Below are 17,213 nucleotides of genomic sequence, written 5' to 3'. Positions count from 1 at the left end.
CACTGGGATATTATGCAGCCTTGAAAAGGAAGGAGATTCTGACACCAGCTGCGATGTAGTTGGACTCTGGGGACGTTATGCCGTGTGAAATAAGCCAGGCACAGAAGGACAAATGCTGTGTGATCCCACCCACGGGAGGGGCCACGGGAGGGGCCAGATTCACAGGGACGGAGAGGAGCTGGTAGAGCAGGGGCCGGGGGAGGGGAGCGGTGTGCGTGTGTAGCGGGGACAGTGTCAGTGTGGGATGAAGAGCAAGTCCTGGAGGTGGATGGTGAGGATGGTCGTGCCAAGGTGAGTGTCACAGAGCTGGAGCCTTAAAAATGACTAAGATGGCCCATTTCGAAATGCATATCATACCACGGTAAAAAAATTTTTTTAATTAAAAAAAGAGTGAACCATTGGCACTCACCACATGGACAGACCTTGAACACACGACGCCCAGACACCGGACACGAAAGGCCACGCAGCGGGTGGTCCCCCTCCGGTGACACGTCCCTCACAGGCCTGTGCACGGAGCCAGGAAGTGGGTTCGTGGATGTTGGAGCTGGCAGGGGTGGGGGGGGTGGGGGGGTGGGGGGGGCGGTCACTGCTAATGGGGACGGGTTGCTTTGGGGGAGATGGAAAATTTCTGGAACTAGACATCGGCGATGGTCCCGCAGCATGGCGAATTGTACTTAATGCCACCGAGTCGTACGCTCCGAAGGGCCGAAACGGCGGGTTTTATACTCTACGTCTTTTACCGTGACGGAAGCAAACGGCGTCCCGTCCAGCGCGTCCTGAGGAGGGGTCGGCAGCAGCGGAAGACCCGGAAGGCGTGCCGAGTGACCGCACGGGGAGTGCGGACTGCACTTGTGCACACGCGCGTGTGGAAACGCAGGCAGGGAGCGACGCCGGCAGGTGCTCTGTGTGCATGCGCTGTCCCCAGGGGCACAGGGACCCCTAACGATGGCAGCCTCCGGGCACGGGCCCCGGGCCACCCGGGCCAGGGCGGGGAGAAGTTTTTTCCGTGAGCTCTTCCGTACCTCGAAAGGCAGTGGTGAAAAGCCCGGCTCTGCCTCTGACCGGCTGTGTGACCTTCGGCAAGTCATTTAACCTCTCTGTGCCTCCTCAGGGTCTCCACCTACAAAACACAAAGGTGACACACACCTGGAAGGGCTGTTTAGATGAAGACATAATCGGTTAATACCGGTCGGGTGTTGAGAACAGGGTCTGGCATAAGGCAGGCGCCATCGAAGCGCTGCTCTCGACTCGAATATCCAGTTCCACCCTGACGTCTCCAAACAAAGAAATATCTAAGACGAAATTTTTTGACTGTCGCATGAATGATGCTGATCGCCTGGGGCCAGGCCCATGGTCGGCATCTGCAAACCCTGAGCTGGTGAGCTCACCCCTGCTCCCTGCTCCCATCTCCCGCCCCCAGAGACCCAGCCTCAGAGCGAGTGACGCAACCTGGGGAAAGCAGGGCCCTGTCGCCCCCCATGGGGCTCCCCAGTGCCTGGCCCACACGGCCCCGCCTGGCATTTCCTTCTCAGGAGATGGTCCAGGGTGGGAATCTTCTCCTATTTGCCTTCATTAGCATCTGGAAGGAGCCGGTTGCCATGACTTCAGGAGGAAGTCACCAGCTGGGGTAGAGCCTGGCCCAGGCTGTCCCTGGAGCCACCCCCGTCCGCACCCACCCCCACCCCCGCAGTGCCTGGCCCGGCGGACCCATCCAGCCTCTGAATCCGGTCGATCTGGGTTTACATCCGGACTTTCTGCTCACCACATGACCCTTTTCCTCCGCTGTGAGCGAGAACTAATAAAAACATCGCCTTTCTAGGCCGTTGGGAGAATTTGATGAAATCTAAAATGCCCAGCTCGGGGTTGGGGACCCAACTGTCATCACAGCTATCAATTTGCCAGGAAAAACTGGTTTTAAATAGGATCAGGTTTATGATCCCCAAGTCATTTCTATGCATAGAAAAATGTCTGAAGACCACACATCACAACTTCGGCAGTGGTCATGTCTGAGGACTGCAATATTAATAATAATAATAATAGCTGGTACTTATTAAGCACCTACTACGTCCTAAGCATGTCAGGTACATAACTCATTTAGGTCGGGGGCCTGCAACCCCATCGTACAGATAAGGAGACTGAGGCTCAGAGAAGAAATGTGGTTTGCTCACGGTAAGCCACAGCAGAGCTGGGATCTGACTCCAGGAGGCTGACTCCAGGATGCTCTGGCCCACCATGGGGCTGTGGGTGACTCTTATCCAATGTCACTTCCTTTGGGGTCCTGTCTATAAACACCTCCCCACCTGAAGAAGAGGAGGCCACTCGCCAAGCACCAGCTGGGGACCAGCCCGCGAGGTAGGCACATCTGTACAACCTCACCTCCCCGCTAGAAAGAAATCGTTGCCTGATTCCGCAGCTGGAGAAACTGAGGTTTAGAGAGGGCGCAGGTCTTAAGGTCACACGGCAAGCTGGGACCAAGCTGGGACAAGACTCCTCTGGGCCGATCTCCACTGCACCAGCTCCCTGGTGAGAGGGACGGACAACTTGATTCACATACTGGAAAGTCTGATGCTGGGGCTGAGAGGCCTTCTGACGGAGGACGTCAGTGAGCAGAGTTTGGGGTGCACGGGGAGGTTAGTTTTCCAACCTGGCTCCAGGGCCAGAAAAGCTGGCAAAGGAATATGAATGTTGTGCATTCCAACCTGGACCCCAGAACCGGTCCTTCGGAGAAGGGCTCTGTGTTCCACCCTGAGCACAGCCCACGCCAGCGTGTGGGAGGAACAACCTGGCCGGCTGCGGTCTATTCAACAAACTCAGGTCGATGATGGCGAGCGATGCCCGGGGAAAGGGGAGGAAGGCAAGGAGGCAGATCTGGGCGCTGATCTGAGGATCTCAGGGGACTGGCCAGAGGATGTTGGGGAGACCTGGAGGTGGAGCAGAACATGGCTGAAGGGATGAATGGAAGGATGGAAGGATGGAAGGATGGATGATGGATGGATGGAAGGATGGGTGGATGGATGGATGGATGAAAGGATGGAAGGATGGATGATGGATGGATGGATGGATGGAAGGATAGGTGGATGAGTAAGTGGATGGATATGTGGATGACAGATAGGTGGATGGATGGACAGGTACCACTCCTACACGTAACACCAATAGCTCGGTGACACCAGCTACCAAGTCTGCACCTACCTGGCTTCCTCCATCCTCTCTGTTGAAACCGCCCCCCAAACTTTGGCAGCTTCTCGCCATCTCTGCTCACTTTCTAAACACGGGACAGCCCTCGGACGCCTTCTCTGCCCTGCCCCTTGCCCAGCCCCATAGACTCAGATAGGTTCTTCCGTTGCTGACCAGCAGACCTGTCTTCATAAGGCATAGAAGGGTAGAAGTTCTTCCCACCGAACTTCAGACCCTAACATCCAACTGGCCCCTTGACACTTCCGTGTGAGCACCCATGACAGGTGAAAGCCAAACCCCGACCCCCGTCCCCTCCGCAGTCCGTCTTCCCCAAAAGGGGGCACCTGTGAGCACCCAGTCAGGTCCTGCCTGCCCTTTGCCCTCCGCCCTCCAGGACGCCTTCCTCCCTGGGGGTAAAAGCCCCGCCCCCTCCCTGCCCTCCCCGCTGCCTCTCCCCCCTCCCTTGCTCTGCTCCAGCAGCCAGGGCCTCCTCGCTGTTCCTCCAACGCACCAGGCCTGGTCCTGCCCCAGGGCCTTTGCACGGGCTGTGGCCTCCGCCTCCCCCACCCCTCCCTCCTTTGGTCTCTAGTACTAAATCATGATCTTCTCGCCTGGTTTAAGATTTCCCTCCCACTCACCTCCGTCCTCTTCTACTGCTTGATGTCCAGCCTTTGTTCTCACCGCCCACTGCAGATTCGACTCGTTTATATTTTAACACACAACATGGGCTCTTGGAAATGGGGACTTCTATTCTGTTCTGGTCACCCTTGGCTCCCAGCACTGAGGACGGCGTCTGACACACCGATAATATTTGTTTGTTGAATAATTAAGTACTCAAGGGCAGTTCCGACCCATTGAATGAGCATCTCCTGTTGCTAAGACCCGAAAAGATCTGTCCAGGGAAATGGAATAGACAAGGCGGCCGGGTGGGTAATCCGTGAGGAGACCAAGCTCAAAAGTAGTACAGACCGGGTTTTCCTGAGTTTGGCCCCAAGATGAGGCACCCGCGAGGGAACTCCTGCCCGCCAGCTCCTCCTGAGAGCTGTCGTGCCTGTGCCATGGCCTTGACCTTCGCCCTCGGCTCTTGCTCTTCCTCTCACTTCTCGAGTTTCTGCCTCTACCTCTGAGGACGTTTCTCTGCCGAGAACGTTCACAGGAACCTTCCGCACCCTGTGGCACGTGAGCCCAGGGAAGAAACACGTAAAGGTCAATGTCTATAATTGAATTTTCTCTGAGATAAAAATAGCATCTTTGTAATCATTTAAATGGTTCTGAGGGAAGAAGGGAGAAGGAGAGAGCTGCCTGCAGTTAAAAAATTAGACTCTGGTCGCAAGCCAAACTGAACGCCAACCCCCCTCCCCGCCCCAGCTGAGTGACCTTGGGCATGTCACCTGCCTGAGCCTCTTGGGCCACAGTTCCTTGCCCCGTGAACTGGCGTGCGTGTGTGTGTGTGTGTGTGTGTGTGTGTGTGCATGCGTGTATATGACTCCATATCACGGACAGCTCAGGCAGGAAGCTGACCATGTGCTAAGCGGGGGATGGGCCTTGGCCGGGGTCGGGGTCGGCGGCTTGGCCTGAATGAACAGACACTGCCTGGGGGACCCCGGGAGGTGACACGGGGAGGGGTGAGGTGGGTCGACAGCCTCTCCCCTGGGCCTCAGTGTCCCCGCCCCACACCGGCATGGGGCTCTTCTCCCTCTGCCCTGGTAGAGGGTCCACCCCCTGCGTTGTCGAAGCCGGGCTTCCGTCCCCCTCTCTGAGATGGCCCCGCTCGGCTGTGGCTGCGCATGGGGCCTGGGGGAGGGAGAGAAGCAGGAGAGGGACATCTGCGCGCCTGAAATCAACCTCCCCCTGTTCATCTTCAACACGGGAAGATTTACCGCTGGCTCCCCTCCCCTCCCCACCTCTCCCCTCCCCTCCTCTCCCCACCCTTCCCCTCCCCTCGCTGCGGAATTGGCAGTCGGCCAAAGAACCCTCCCTCCAGCAGGGGCGGCAGGGCCTCCCCTCTGCGGCCCCCACTCCTGCTCTGCTCTTGGGACTTTGGTTTCTCCACTCAAGCGAGTCACTTCCCTAGACCGAGCCTCAGTCTCCTTGTCCATCAAACCAACCTCGTGGGGCTCTTTGACTCTCGACCTCGTGTGGGAGCGTCCAGCCTAGCCTGGTGCAGAGTCCGCCCCCAGCAAGGGGAACCTGACTGTCATCGGGCTCCAGCCACCAGGCCCCCTCTGAGCCTTTGCGTGGGCCGCGTCTCCCAGCCGGCCGCCTGCTCCTTCCTGTCCCCTCCCCGAGCCTCGGCTTTCCTGCTCTGTGAAATGGCCGTGGTTGTAACAGTGTCGCCTTATTAAAAAGTGTGACAGTCGAAGGAGATAATGTATGTGGAGTACAGTGTCCAGCACATAGTAGGTGCTCAACGAACGCTCCAAAGATAATAAATATCATTATTCTCAACACCATGGGGCTGCTGGGTTTCCTGCCGCAGAGTGGGCCCAAGCTGGGGGTGCGGTCAGCAATCAAAAGGGTGAGTGACGGCCACTGAAACCACGTGACTGCAAGTCGCATAGTCCCTGTCAAATGTCACCGATCCGAGTCATTGTCCTTTAAAAACGAAAGGGGCCCTCTTGTTATTTTTTGGGCTCTTTGGGCAGGATGCGTCTCTCTCCTGGGCTTCAGTCCCAACTGTCATGGAAGGAAGTAGATCGGATGTTTCCGGAGGGGTCTTTGGTGACACCCTGATGTTCCACTGAACAGGACCGTGACAGCAGGAGACTTTGGGCGGGGCGGGGGGACTTGAAGTCTCCATTTTATTCAGAGGGACATCTGCTCTTGAGCCTGTACTGATCATGTCACAATCGTATTCACACGCTTGCAAAAAAAAGGTCCTCTCATGCCAGCACGCTGGGTTAAAAAAATAAAACGAGTCTTGAGATATTGCTTATAGATTAATCCGCCTCATATTTACTGAGTCCCTACTGTGTGTCAGGCTGTTCCAGGCACCAGTGACACTGCAGTGACCAAGAAAGACAAACTCCCCGTCCTCGCTTCAGAGATTAATTGAATTAGATTTGTAATGAGGGGGAAAACGAAACCAGGCGTGGAGGAAACAGGTGCCCACGTGCGGAGAAAAAAGACCGGAAGGAAACACATCCAGACAGCAACTGCCGTTATCCCGGGGGAGGGGGGCGGATTTCTGAGAGCTGGGCAATCCGCACCAGAAGGATGCGTCCGAAAGTTCCGATCATCACACGAATTTCACCTCGATAAAAGTGAAAACGACGAAGGCGGAGGAGGCAGCCCTGGCGACCAATGAGGACGGCGGAAGTGATCGCAGAGATACAGGTCTCAGACGATGCGTTTTCATCGGAGGAGACCCTAGATCCATCTCAGAAACAAGCATCAACAAGGGAAGAATATGTTTCTAAGGACGACGAGGAAATGGGGTCGTCTCATTCAAAGGGGCGCTCGCAGGGAGGACTTCACCGCACGATATTTCTCGTCAAGAACCTTGGTCGTCCCACTTTGCAGAAAGGACGTATGTCACGACTCTTTCACTTTTCGTGCTTACGTGTGAAAATTTGCTTGGTACAGAGAGGTTTGTGTGACGATTTCTAATGAAGTTGTTTTAAATTGGCAAAAGAGGAAGGCAGGACGGGCGGGCGGGCCTCGCGATCGCGTCCGCCGCGATGAGGCCTTCTAGGACATTTTCCCGAGAAAATGACTGAGGGCGAGAACACGTTTGTCGCTACAAGGGTGTCATTTCCAGATCCACGAGGCGCTCATCAGGGGCAACTGCAACACTTCACAATAGAGGATCAATTTGAAAAAACAGTATGTTGCCATTAAGTAAATTACAACGTATATAATCACATAGAAAAAGGGACAGAAAGTAAACACACCTGGGGTGAGACGGGGCCAAGTTCCGCTGCTACATTTTAGTGTGTTTAGTTACTTCTGTGGTCAGAGCAGAGAGAAAGGACGTCAACAAATTCTTCTTCAAGAAAAAGGGGAAAAGATACCAGTGCAGTTGGGGATGGGGTGGGGGCACGATCCTGACTCCATCAGTACTAACTGGGCACCAGTAAAAAATAATCTCGGTTTTTCCACCTGTGGAGTGGAAATAACAAGATCTACAAGACGCCGGGGCTTTAAGGAGAGGATATGACAAGCCCACCTGTGCAGGGCATTGCAGACCCTCACAAGAAGCTGTCCCCTCTGGTCTAGAGATTACCCCGGCCTCCTCCTGGCCTCCATCCCGGCCTCTGGCAGCCCAAGAGAGGTCTGGAAAGAAGTCACAGATTCGATCTCTCAGCTCCCTGCTGAGCCCCTCCTCTGTTCTAGAAGCAGATGCCTGTCATCGGCTTCCTCGGGCGAATGAGGAAAATGAGGCACGGGATCGCTGACGCCCTGTCTGGGGACAAAGGAGCCCGACTAATGAAGAGCAGGTCCAGGATCTGCACTGCAGACAGCTCAGGCCCAAGCCCTAAGCATGGCTGCACACGGCCGACCCAGCCCCTCCCTGTCCGCAGCTCCCGCTCCCCCTGGCTGCCCCAGCTCCAGCCTCTGGGGCCTCGTCCACGCTGCTCCAACACGCCAGGCCTGGCCCTGCCCCAGGGCCTTTGAACTTGCTGCCTCCTCTACCTGGGGCGCTTCCCCCTCCCCAGGGACCCACCTGGATCCCCCCTCCCCTCTTCAACCTTCGCTCAGCGGTCACCCACTCAGAGCAGCCCTCCCTCCCTGACACCCCGCCTGAGAGAACCCCGACCCCGTCGCCTTCTCCTCTCACTCTGCTTTATGTTTCTTCACGGCCCTTTCGAAACCGTGTGTCGTTCTCCACACTGATTACTGCCCACGTCCCCATCACGCAGTCGCCATCTCGACAGGGATTTGTCTGTCTTACTGCTGTAAATCGCAAGGCCCACCGCAGGACTTGGCACACAGTAGGTGCTCAATACATACTTGTCAAACGAATGAACAAATTCCAGGAGGCAAGAGGCCGTTAATGCCCCATTCGCGGGGGTTCGGGAGGGACAGCGCCATCCCAGCTCCCGAGCACGCGCGCGGGGGGTGGGGGGTGGGGGGGCCTGGGGGATGGGGGGCGGGGTGGTGGCAGTCTGACTCTGACCTCCCGTAGTCAAGGCGCCACAGGCTGCTCCCAGGGCGCGTCCCCCAGTTTAACCAGGATACGCTGTGCTCAGTAAGACAGGAGGTGGGGTGGAGGTGGGGATCGACCGCCCCTCCAGAAGCTGGGAGCCCGGGAACAGACGAGCACGCCCTCCAGGCCTCTGTCCAGGCCCCCGCCCTCGTCCCTGGGCTGAGCTAGCGTCGCCGGCCGCCCGGGCCCGGCGCTCCTGTTGTGTGTCCGTGGGTGGCAGTGGCCCCATCTCCTGGGCGCATCTACCCTCCCAAGGGGAGGGAGAAGAAAAGGCATCGCAGTCAAGGAAATGGACAAGCGAACCACCACTTGGCACTGATTCGATCCGGGAAAACACTGGATGGAATCACGCGGCGACGAGCGAAAGGAAGAGCGAGGGCTCGTTGCCGTGGACAGCGTGGATCCGCCACACAGCGCCGCAGGGTCCCACGGGCGGCGCAGGGTCCCACGGGCGGCGCAGGGTCCCACGGGCGGCGCAGGGTGCCATGTGTACCCGCGGGCCCTCTGCACGTGCGCGCAAGGAGCGCACACGAGGGGGGCCCTGAGGAGCTGCCCGCGACGTCTGTCCCTCAGGCGGGGACGCGGCGCACACCCCGGGGAACACGCACCTTACGGAAATACACGCGGCCATTAAAAGAGCGGGCGGCCGGTGCGCGGGTCCGGGCCAGGCGGGACCTCAGAGCTGACGGTGACGGGCCGTGCAGGCGGAACAGTCCTTCCTAGAAACAGCCGCTCATCGAGCGAGGGCTCCGTGCCAGGCAGTCCGTGAACTGTTTCATTAGGCTCTCCCATGCTACAGATGGGGAAACGGAGGCACAGACGGGTTAGGCCACTGGCCCAGGGTCGCACAGCCAGCGCCGGAGAGCTGGGCATTAAACGCGACTGTTTTGATGCCCACGACTGTGTTCTTACCCTCTGCCTCGGTTTGTGCATTTGTTCATTCAGCAAACCTCGGCGACTACTGTGTGCCCGGCCCTGTTCGAGGCACTGGAGACCCAGCAGAGGACAGAAGGGACGCCATCCCCCACCTTCCTGGAGCTGCTGGAAGCTGGAGCGAGACAGAGAAGAGGCGAGTAAACAGAAGGATCGTTTCCAACACGCTGCCACCTGACGGGCAGAGCTGAGCGCGGTGCGGACAGGAGCGCGGCTGGGAGGGCGCAGCTCCGGCTGGGACGGTTAGGAGGGCGTCTCTGAGGCAGTGACGACGAGCCGAGACGTGACTGACGAGAAGGCCACGGCCATGGGGGCATCTGGAGCGGGGTGTCCTGAGAGGAGGCAGCAGCCCATGCCAGTGCCCTGAAGCAGGACGGTGCCTGGCCTGTGGGAGGGACGAGGAGAGTGAGGAGGAGAGGCGGGCGGGGAGGGCGGGGCGGGGCGGGGCGGCCGGAGTCTTGCGGGCTGTGCCTGCGCGGAGGACCAGGGTTCTTACCTGCCAGGCCCGGGAGTCCTGCAGGGCTGAGTAAAGGAAGGGCGGGACGGGCTCTGGGGCTCGCAGGCGCCCTCTCTTGGCTGCTGCGGGGAGGACAGACCATGAGGGCGTGGCCAGTAGCCAGGGGAGCAAAAAGGAGGCAACTGCCCTAGGGCCAGGTGGGCCAGATGGGGCTGGCCCCAGGTGGATGCGGAGGACGGGGAGAAGTCATGAAGATTCCAGCCTCACCTCCCACCAGCTGGAGCGGCTCATTCTCAGGGCTGCGGCCCGTCTCCCCAGCACCACCTGCTAGAGAACTCCCATGACAGCTTTGGCCACCAACACTCCCAGCCCTTGGAGGCCCAGAGACACCCAGCGTGCTCCCCAGGTCACCCAGCGACCCAGATGCAGGGCCAGACGCCGGGCCCCAGTGCCAACTTCCTTGCTGACTTAGCTGTACTCCGCCACCTCTCCAGGGGCAAAGACTAAGAGTTCGTTGGCTTGTGCTACTTCTATTGACTTTTTAACAAGTGCTCAGCGAAAAAGACACTTGCCCCAGCTGCTTCCGTGATACCTACATGATCCCCGTACGTGGCCCCAGGTGTGTGGGCAAAGCCGGCTGTCTGATCTTTTCACATTTTGTTTGAAGCTGTCACTGAGGGTGACCAGCTCGTCCTAGTTTGCCCAGAGCATTCCCGAATTTAGCACTGGAAGTCCGCATGGCAAGGAGCTCCCCAGCACTGGGTAAACCAGATGGCTGATCGTCTTACTATCATGGGAAAATTGTGCAAGATATATGCACACTCTGGGTAGGTGGGATCGGGGTCCTAAGCCGGAGTAGACAGTTCCTACCTCATTAGGTTATGTGAGGAGTAATTGCGATAATGTCCTGGTATTATTTGGGGCTCTGTACTAAAGTACTGCACAGTGGTTACAGTTGGATGGTACATTTGGGCCTGAGCTTCCTAGCAGCAAAAGAGAAAAGGGAAAAATATTTTTTTGCCCAACAAAAGTAAATAAATGTTCTAGTATACAGTAAGCACTCGATAAAGGCTGTCTCTTACAGAGTAGGTGCAGGTGTCTCATAAAGGGCATCTGTTTTAGGGAGAGAGAGAGTGCTTCAAGCTCGTTCTAAACTGTGTTAAAGCAAAAACGACTTTGGACGCTCCTGGCCTGGACAGAGGAGGGAAGCTCGCGCCGAGCGCCCGCGGGTCTTCTTCTCTAGCTCTGCAACCTTCTATGGCTCCACCGCCCTCTGGAGCCATTCCACTCCCTCCCCTCCAGACCGCGATGCCCTGTCACTAGGTCCCGCCACTCCTGAGCCACCCTCAGCACCCGCCCACACTCGGACCTCCAGACCTCTGCGCACGCAGATCGCTCAGCCCTGACCACTCCGCGCTGCTCTCCTGGAGACGCCCCGCCCCCGCCACGCGACGGCCAGCAGCGGCCCTTGCCTTCCACAAGTCCTCCCCACCAAGAGATACCTGTTCCCAGAGCCTCGTGCTGACCCAGCCACCACTCTCCACCAGGACTCTGGCTTGGAGGAGACGATTCCTGCCTCTCCGAGGCACTGTGCACACCCTTGAACCCCACCTTGGAGCCCAGATGCAGCCATGCAGGAATCACGAGAAACATTTCAGGGTGGGCGGCAGTCACAAAGACACCGACGTCAACAACGATAAGACAGCCCCCTAGGTCCCATTTCTGCCTTGTGCTGGCCATGTAGCTACGTGCTTGTGTAGGACATTACTGAATCTAGAGATGCGAGGATTGTGACCCATTTCACAGATCAGGAAACTGAGGCTCGGCCAGGGGAAAGCATCGGCCCAAACCGGCAGTACTGAGACTCAAACCCAGGTCTGTGTGCCCCACAGCTCCCAGCTGCACGGTCCCCGGGGACCACAAGCAAGGACACACCCACATGGGGTGAGCTATAAGGTCTGGGCCGGGTGGGGGCGGGGGTCTCGCTGTGCCCTCCGCACTGTTCACAGTGAGGAACGCACCCTTCCTTGGATTCTCCCAGCTCCTGCGTCCATCACCCAGCGTTCCTTTCCCCGTGGACCCTCCTGTCCTGTCACCGCCTGGGCTGCTGGGTAATCGGCGTCTCGCTCCGTCCAGGACTTGGCAATGAGCGCCTCCTAGCGGCCTCCCTGCTGCCACTTCCCGCGACAACGCTCGCGTGGGCCAGGCGCCTCGGGCATCCCCATTTTACAGTTGAGACGGATGAGGCTCCGCCAGGGGACGTCTTATTTCCGAGGTCCTGCGGGAAGGTTCGCGTCCGGGGAGCCAGACCCCAGTCCCCAAGCCGCGCTGCCTGGCTCTGCACCTGGCCGCGTGGTGGCCTTTTGCTTTACTATTTCCCGGGCTCCCTGTTAATTGTCCGAACCAAGCGATTAGTACATCCTTTAAATACGGCTCGATGTGTAATTGTCCGGACTGCAGAACCGGTGACTCAAAACCTCCCTTCCTAATTGTCTTCCTTGCACAATTAGTGCCTTGTTATACACGGCTCCGTGGGTGTCTGCATTTCTCTAGTCAACGGCCTTGTTTCTAATTGTCCAGACTCTGTAATTAATGCCTGGTACTAGGGTGTCCTTGGAGCCACCCTCCTTCCTGGGGTGGGAGCTGGCAGTGCCCACGGGAGGAACATGCAGCTCCTGCCTACGGGGCGGTCACTGTCTAGTTGGGAAGACAGGGGAACACGGGGTTCGGCTGGTGCCGGTGGGACCCCCAGGCCCTGGTTGTGGAGCGGGGCACAGAACAAGGGGGTCCTCTGCTGGAGGAGGGGCAAAGGGGGCGGGGTCGTACAGGACGCGTAGGAGTTCGTGAGGTGGAAGGGAATTCCGAGCAGGGCAAAGGTCTGGATGTCGGAAAGAGCGTGGCCTTTGGGTGGGGAGGTAGGAGTTAGTGCCACAGTCTGGCTGGAGTGCGGAATTACAACGGGGGGAGGCGGCGAAAGATTTATGCGGGTCCTCGATGAGGACATCGGAGACCAGGCTGTGGGCCTTGGGCTGTATCTTCTGGGGATGGCCAAGACGGTCTGAGCAGGAGGGAGACTAACCACTCCAGGTGCTACAGGGGGAGTAAATTGGAGGACGCGAGGATGGAGGCCGTGAGAGCAGGGGAGAGGTGACCTCCGCCGTCCAGAGACGAGGACAGTGCGGTCGAGCGGGTGGGCGGAATGTGGGGAGAGGGGGCGGGCGGCAGCCGGTGGGAGGAGGGGCAGCAGACCCCCGGGGCCTCTCTCAAGGTGGGTGGCGGGACCCTTCCCCAGCAGAGGACGTGAAGGTTTATAACAAGGACGCCAAGTTCCGCCTGGGTCCTGCCTCGGGGGGCGGTTCTGGCTTCCCGATCTAGAGCACAGAAAGCCCCCTGGGTGGGGGTTCGGACTTGGCAGGAACCTCTGAAGCTGATGAGCTCACGGAGAGAGAGGACGCAGAGGCCCGGGAGCGACAGGCCCGTGCTGGTCCTCACGAGCCGCTGAGATGCGGGGGGCGCCTCCTTGCGTGGCATCGCGCGGCATTAGCTGACCGCTACAAGTCTCCGTACCAGCCTGAGCTCTGCGCGCTCAGACACGGCCATGGCGGCCCCAGGCCCCCTCGCCGCTGTCGAGCCGCCTGGAGTAGCTCCGTCTGCACATGTCAGAAACCCCCGACCAGACAGGAATCCGGCCTGAGCAGCTCCTCTGTGAGCTGAGAAACCCAAGGGTTTCTGGTAGGTTCTGTGGTAAATTACCCGTGAAAGTGCCAGGGAAAACCTAGCTCAGGGGGAGAGGAAGATCGGCAGCGATGTATCTACGGGAGGAAATAAAGATCTGGGAGCTCCACGGCGGAAGGTTCTATAAGAACCTTTAAAAAGCAAACACAGGAGACACGAGCAGTTTTTTAAATGACAGACAATACAATGGAAGATAATATATTTAAAACCCATATCAGTTGTTAACAGACCGTAAAAATACAGCTACATTAATCTGAGCTGTCTGTCACGGGCCCTCAGAGCAGCTGTGCGATTTTATAGTTTCTCTCCTGGAGGTTTCCCTGGCACTTTCACAAATACGTCTCAATTTACTGGGAGGAGGACATGAGAGATACTGAGCTTTGCTCCCTCTCCTTCCCCTCGCCTTCCCCACACGGCTGGGACGCCCTACGGTGCCGGCCGCGCCGGTCTTTTTTTTGATATATACATTTGTAATCCTTTTGCTTGGAGAGAAGTCTCTTCTACTGAGTTCTGGGGCCCCCGAATCTCGGGGTCATGGGGAAAGGCCAGGCGGGTGTGTCGCTTTGTGTCCGCGGGCACGAGCCTCGCCCCCTGCGAGGTCCACACCGCCTGGCGCCTCCTCCCCAGGCTGCGAGGCTGACTTTGCAGCCCTGTGGGACCCCCACCCCACCTCTGCCACCGCCAGGGCCTCTGCTCGCCTCTGGCCTCTGCCTCTCCTCTCCCTCGCTCACTCCGTTCCAACCACAAGGGCCTCCTGGCTGTTTCGCCGACACACCAGGCAGAGTCCTGCCTCGGGCCTTTGTGCTCACTGAAATGTCCTCCCCCCATTAGGGGCTGGCTCTTCCCGTTTCCACTCTTAGCGCAAATGTCACCTCCTCTGAGAGGCCCTCCCTGACTACCCCCAGCTGAAGAAGCTTTCCTGGCCCTTTCTTTCACATCATTCTATTCTCTTTCCTCTTTTAAAATATTTTGTTTATTCGTTTGTAACTGCCTGTCTCACACTAGGCTGAGCCCCCATGAGATCAGGGATTGCGGGGTTGGGGAGAGTTTTGGTCGGGGCCGTCTTCCTGGTGCCCAGAAGAGTGTGCGGTACACAGTAGGTGCTCACTGCAAACGTGTTGAGAGAATGGACGAGAAGAATGAGCAGGACACTCCCGGCAGGAGGACCGGCGGGCACAGGCTTGGAGGTGCAGATTGGCAAATCGTGAGCCCCAGGCGTCTGGTGTGGGACCCCCAGCCCTCTCCCCTTCCAAGAAGTGGTTTATATCTGACGATTCAAGCAGGACAGACCCCACCCCCAGCACCGTGCCAGCCATCCTGACCTCTGCCTCCCACGTGCCCCCCGCCGTGGGAGCTGGGGACAGCCTCGTGGCCCAAACAAAGGGGCCCAGCCTGCCCTGCCGCCTCCCCAGCCGAGGCACCCCAGATGCCGCCCTGCACATGCTGCCTGCTGGGGAGGGCCCGGCACAGATGTCCCCAGCACGGAACATCTGGGCTGCGCGTTGCCGGCAGCTGGTAGGAGCTGGGACGCCGCGACGCACGGCGACGACTCCGGGAGGCCGGGTCGCCCCGAGATGCCTCCCGGCCCGCCATCTGTCTGCGGCCAGCACGAGCCTGAGAATTCACCCGCGCGGGGGAGGAAAGCGCCCCAACCTGACTGCCATCCCTGACTCCTCCATGTCCCTCCCTCCCCACTTCCTTCCTTCCTTCTGTGAAACCTGGGGCTTTAACTCCAGACTCTGCCCCGAATCCAAGCACCGCTCTCCGTCCCGCCGCAATCGTCACTCGCCTGGACCAGTGCAACAGCACCTGCCAGGTGTGGTCCCAGCTGCGTCCCTGCCCTCAGCACCTCTCAGCCTGTTCCAGCCACACCGACCTCCCTGCTGCTCTCTGAATACTCCAGGCACAGCCCAGCCTCAGGGCCTTTGCCTGTGCTGTTCCCTCTGCCCGGATCTGCTCAAATGTCACCTCCTCCAAGAAGCCCTCCTAACTTTCCCTTGCATAGCGAATCTCTGTCTTAGTCCATTGGGCCTGCTCCAACGGAACGCCATCGACTGGAGGGTTTGTAAACAACAGACCTTTATCTCTCACAGTTCTGAAAGTCCAAGCTCAAGGTGCTGGCGGACTTGGTGTCTGGTGACAGCAGCTCCCGGTTCATAGACATCCCCCTTGTCGCTGCGCCTGGCATGGTGGAAGGGGCCAGGGAGCCCTCTGGGGTCTCTTCTGTAAGGGCTCCACCCTCACGACCTCTTCACCTCCCAAAGGCCCCGCCCCAGCCCCATCACATCAGGGGGTAGGTTTCGGCGTGCACATTGGGGGGGGGGGGACACAGACATTCCGTCTGTAGCAATCTCCGTGTCCTCTGCGACCCCATCCCCACCCTTGTCACTCTGACCCAGCCTCGTGGGTCACCCGGCAACTCTCTGTCCAGCCCCAGGGCCTCCGCGCCGGCTGCCCCTCTGCCTGGAGCCCTCCTCTCTTTTGCCCGGCCAGTTCCTGCTCACCTTTCACGGCCTAGTTTCAATACCCCCTCTTCCAAGGTCACCTCTTTGCCCGTCTTCCCTGGTCCCTTCTCTGGATCCCCCTAACCCTAAGGTACCGGGCATGTCTGTGCCCAGCCCCGTCCACCCACCCACTACCCCGGGCCCCTCAGTCACCTCTCAGCATGGGACGGACACTCAGGGCCATCACGCAACATCCGTCACCCTGAGTCACTTTCCTTCATGACCTTTCTCAGCCCGGGTTCCTTTCCAGGACGTCCAGAGATCGGGGGGCCACCTGCAGCATCCATTTGCAGGGGACGAAGTGGCCGGGGGCCCGAGGGGCCTGTCCCGAAACTGCGTTTGCGCGGCAGCCTCACCTCTTATCCTCGGGTCATCCGTTTCATTGCGGTGGCTCCGCAGTCCTCGTGGAGATTTCAGAAGGGTCCGGAAGGCCCCGGAACTGCCTCCGGGCAGTAGGCATCTCTCCCGCCGGCCACCCAGGGTCTCCGCCGCCTCCCGCAGCTCCCGCTCAGTCCCGGACCCCTGCCCCCGTCTCCACCTGGGGACGTTGGGTCACATTTCTCAGAGGCGCCCAAGAGCCTGGTGGCGACGCTGGAGCCACGTGGCCTGCGTCCAGATCCTGTTCATTCTGTGTGAACTTGGGCAAAGCATTTGATCTGTTCGAACCTCAGTTTCCCCAGCTCTATAATGGGGAGAACGATACCTGCCTTGCTGTAAGGACTGAGTGAGTTATTCTGTCATATCTAAAACGGGGCCCGGCACACAGGAAGTGACTGCACGAGCATGTCACCTGCCGCCATTTGTTTTTCGGTCTCCCGGGCCCAGCCATGCTCTCCCCCGCTTCTAAGCACAGGGTCCCGGCCCTCAGCCCCTGCCCTGTGGCAGCCCCACTGCTGAGTGAAGGTTCTAGAAGCGGGCGGAGGGGCTGCCTGGTGGCACCACCAAAGGCCACATTTGCAAAGCTAGCCCAGTGCATTGCTTTTGTTGGGGACATCTGGGAGCTTAGGGGGCGTGGCTAAAGTTCCCGGCAGCACCCAGGTGGCTCGAAGAGGGTCTGCCCCAGGAGCGAATGGGTTAAAAATCAAGATTCCCACCAGACATCCCACTTCACGTGCCTGGGGGACCTTGAACCCAGCTCTGGCTCCTAGAAGTGACCCCGAGGGTGACCTTTACCTGCAAGCTCTGCCAGCCAATGGGGAAGCCCGCTGTGGGTGCCTGGAAACCGTTTCCATGACACCCAGGAGCCTTGGTCCCTGGAAAG

General features: G+C 58.7%; 1 long non-coding RNA gene across 1 annotated transcript; it reads right to left on the bottom strand.

Annotated features, from left to right (window-relative positions):
- Nucleotides 1–600: 600 nt before the first annotated feature.
- On the bottom strand, nt 601–9,625 carry LOC107510885. Its single transcript, XR_001596951.2, has 4 exons — nt 9,236–9,625; nt 8,932–9,116; nt 3,813–4,344; nt 601–1,120 (listed from the first exon to the last, which is right to left on the bottom strand). It is a non-coding gene; the product is annotated as an uncharacterized LOC107510885 (long non-coding RNA).
- Nucleotides 9,626–17,213: the final 7,588 nt, after the last annotated feature.

Source organism: Rousettus aegyptiacus, unplaced genomic scaffold (genome assembly GCF_014176215.1).
Source record: "Rousettus aegyptiacus isolate mRouAeg1 unplaced genomic scaffold, mRouAeg1.p scaffold_m13_p_16, whole genome shotgun sequence".
Classification (NCBI taxonomy): domain Eukaryota; kingdom Metazoa; phylum Chordata; class Mammalia; order Chiroptera; family Pteropodidae; genus Rousettus; species Rousettus aegyptiacus.
The sequence above is the reverse complement of the archived record's forward strand: the minus strand, read 5'-3'. Positions and strand labels throughout refer to the sequence as shown.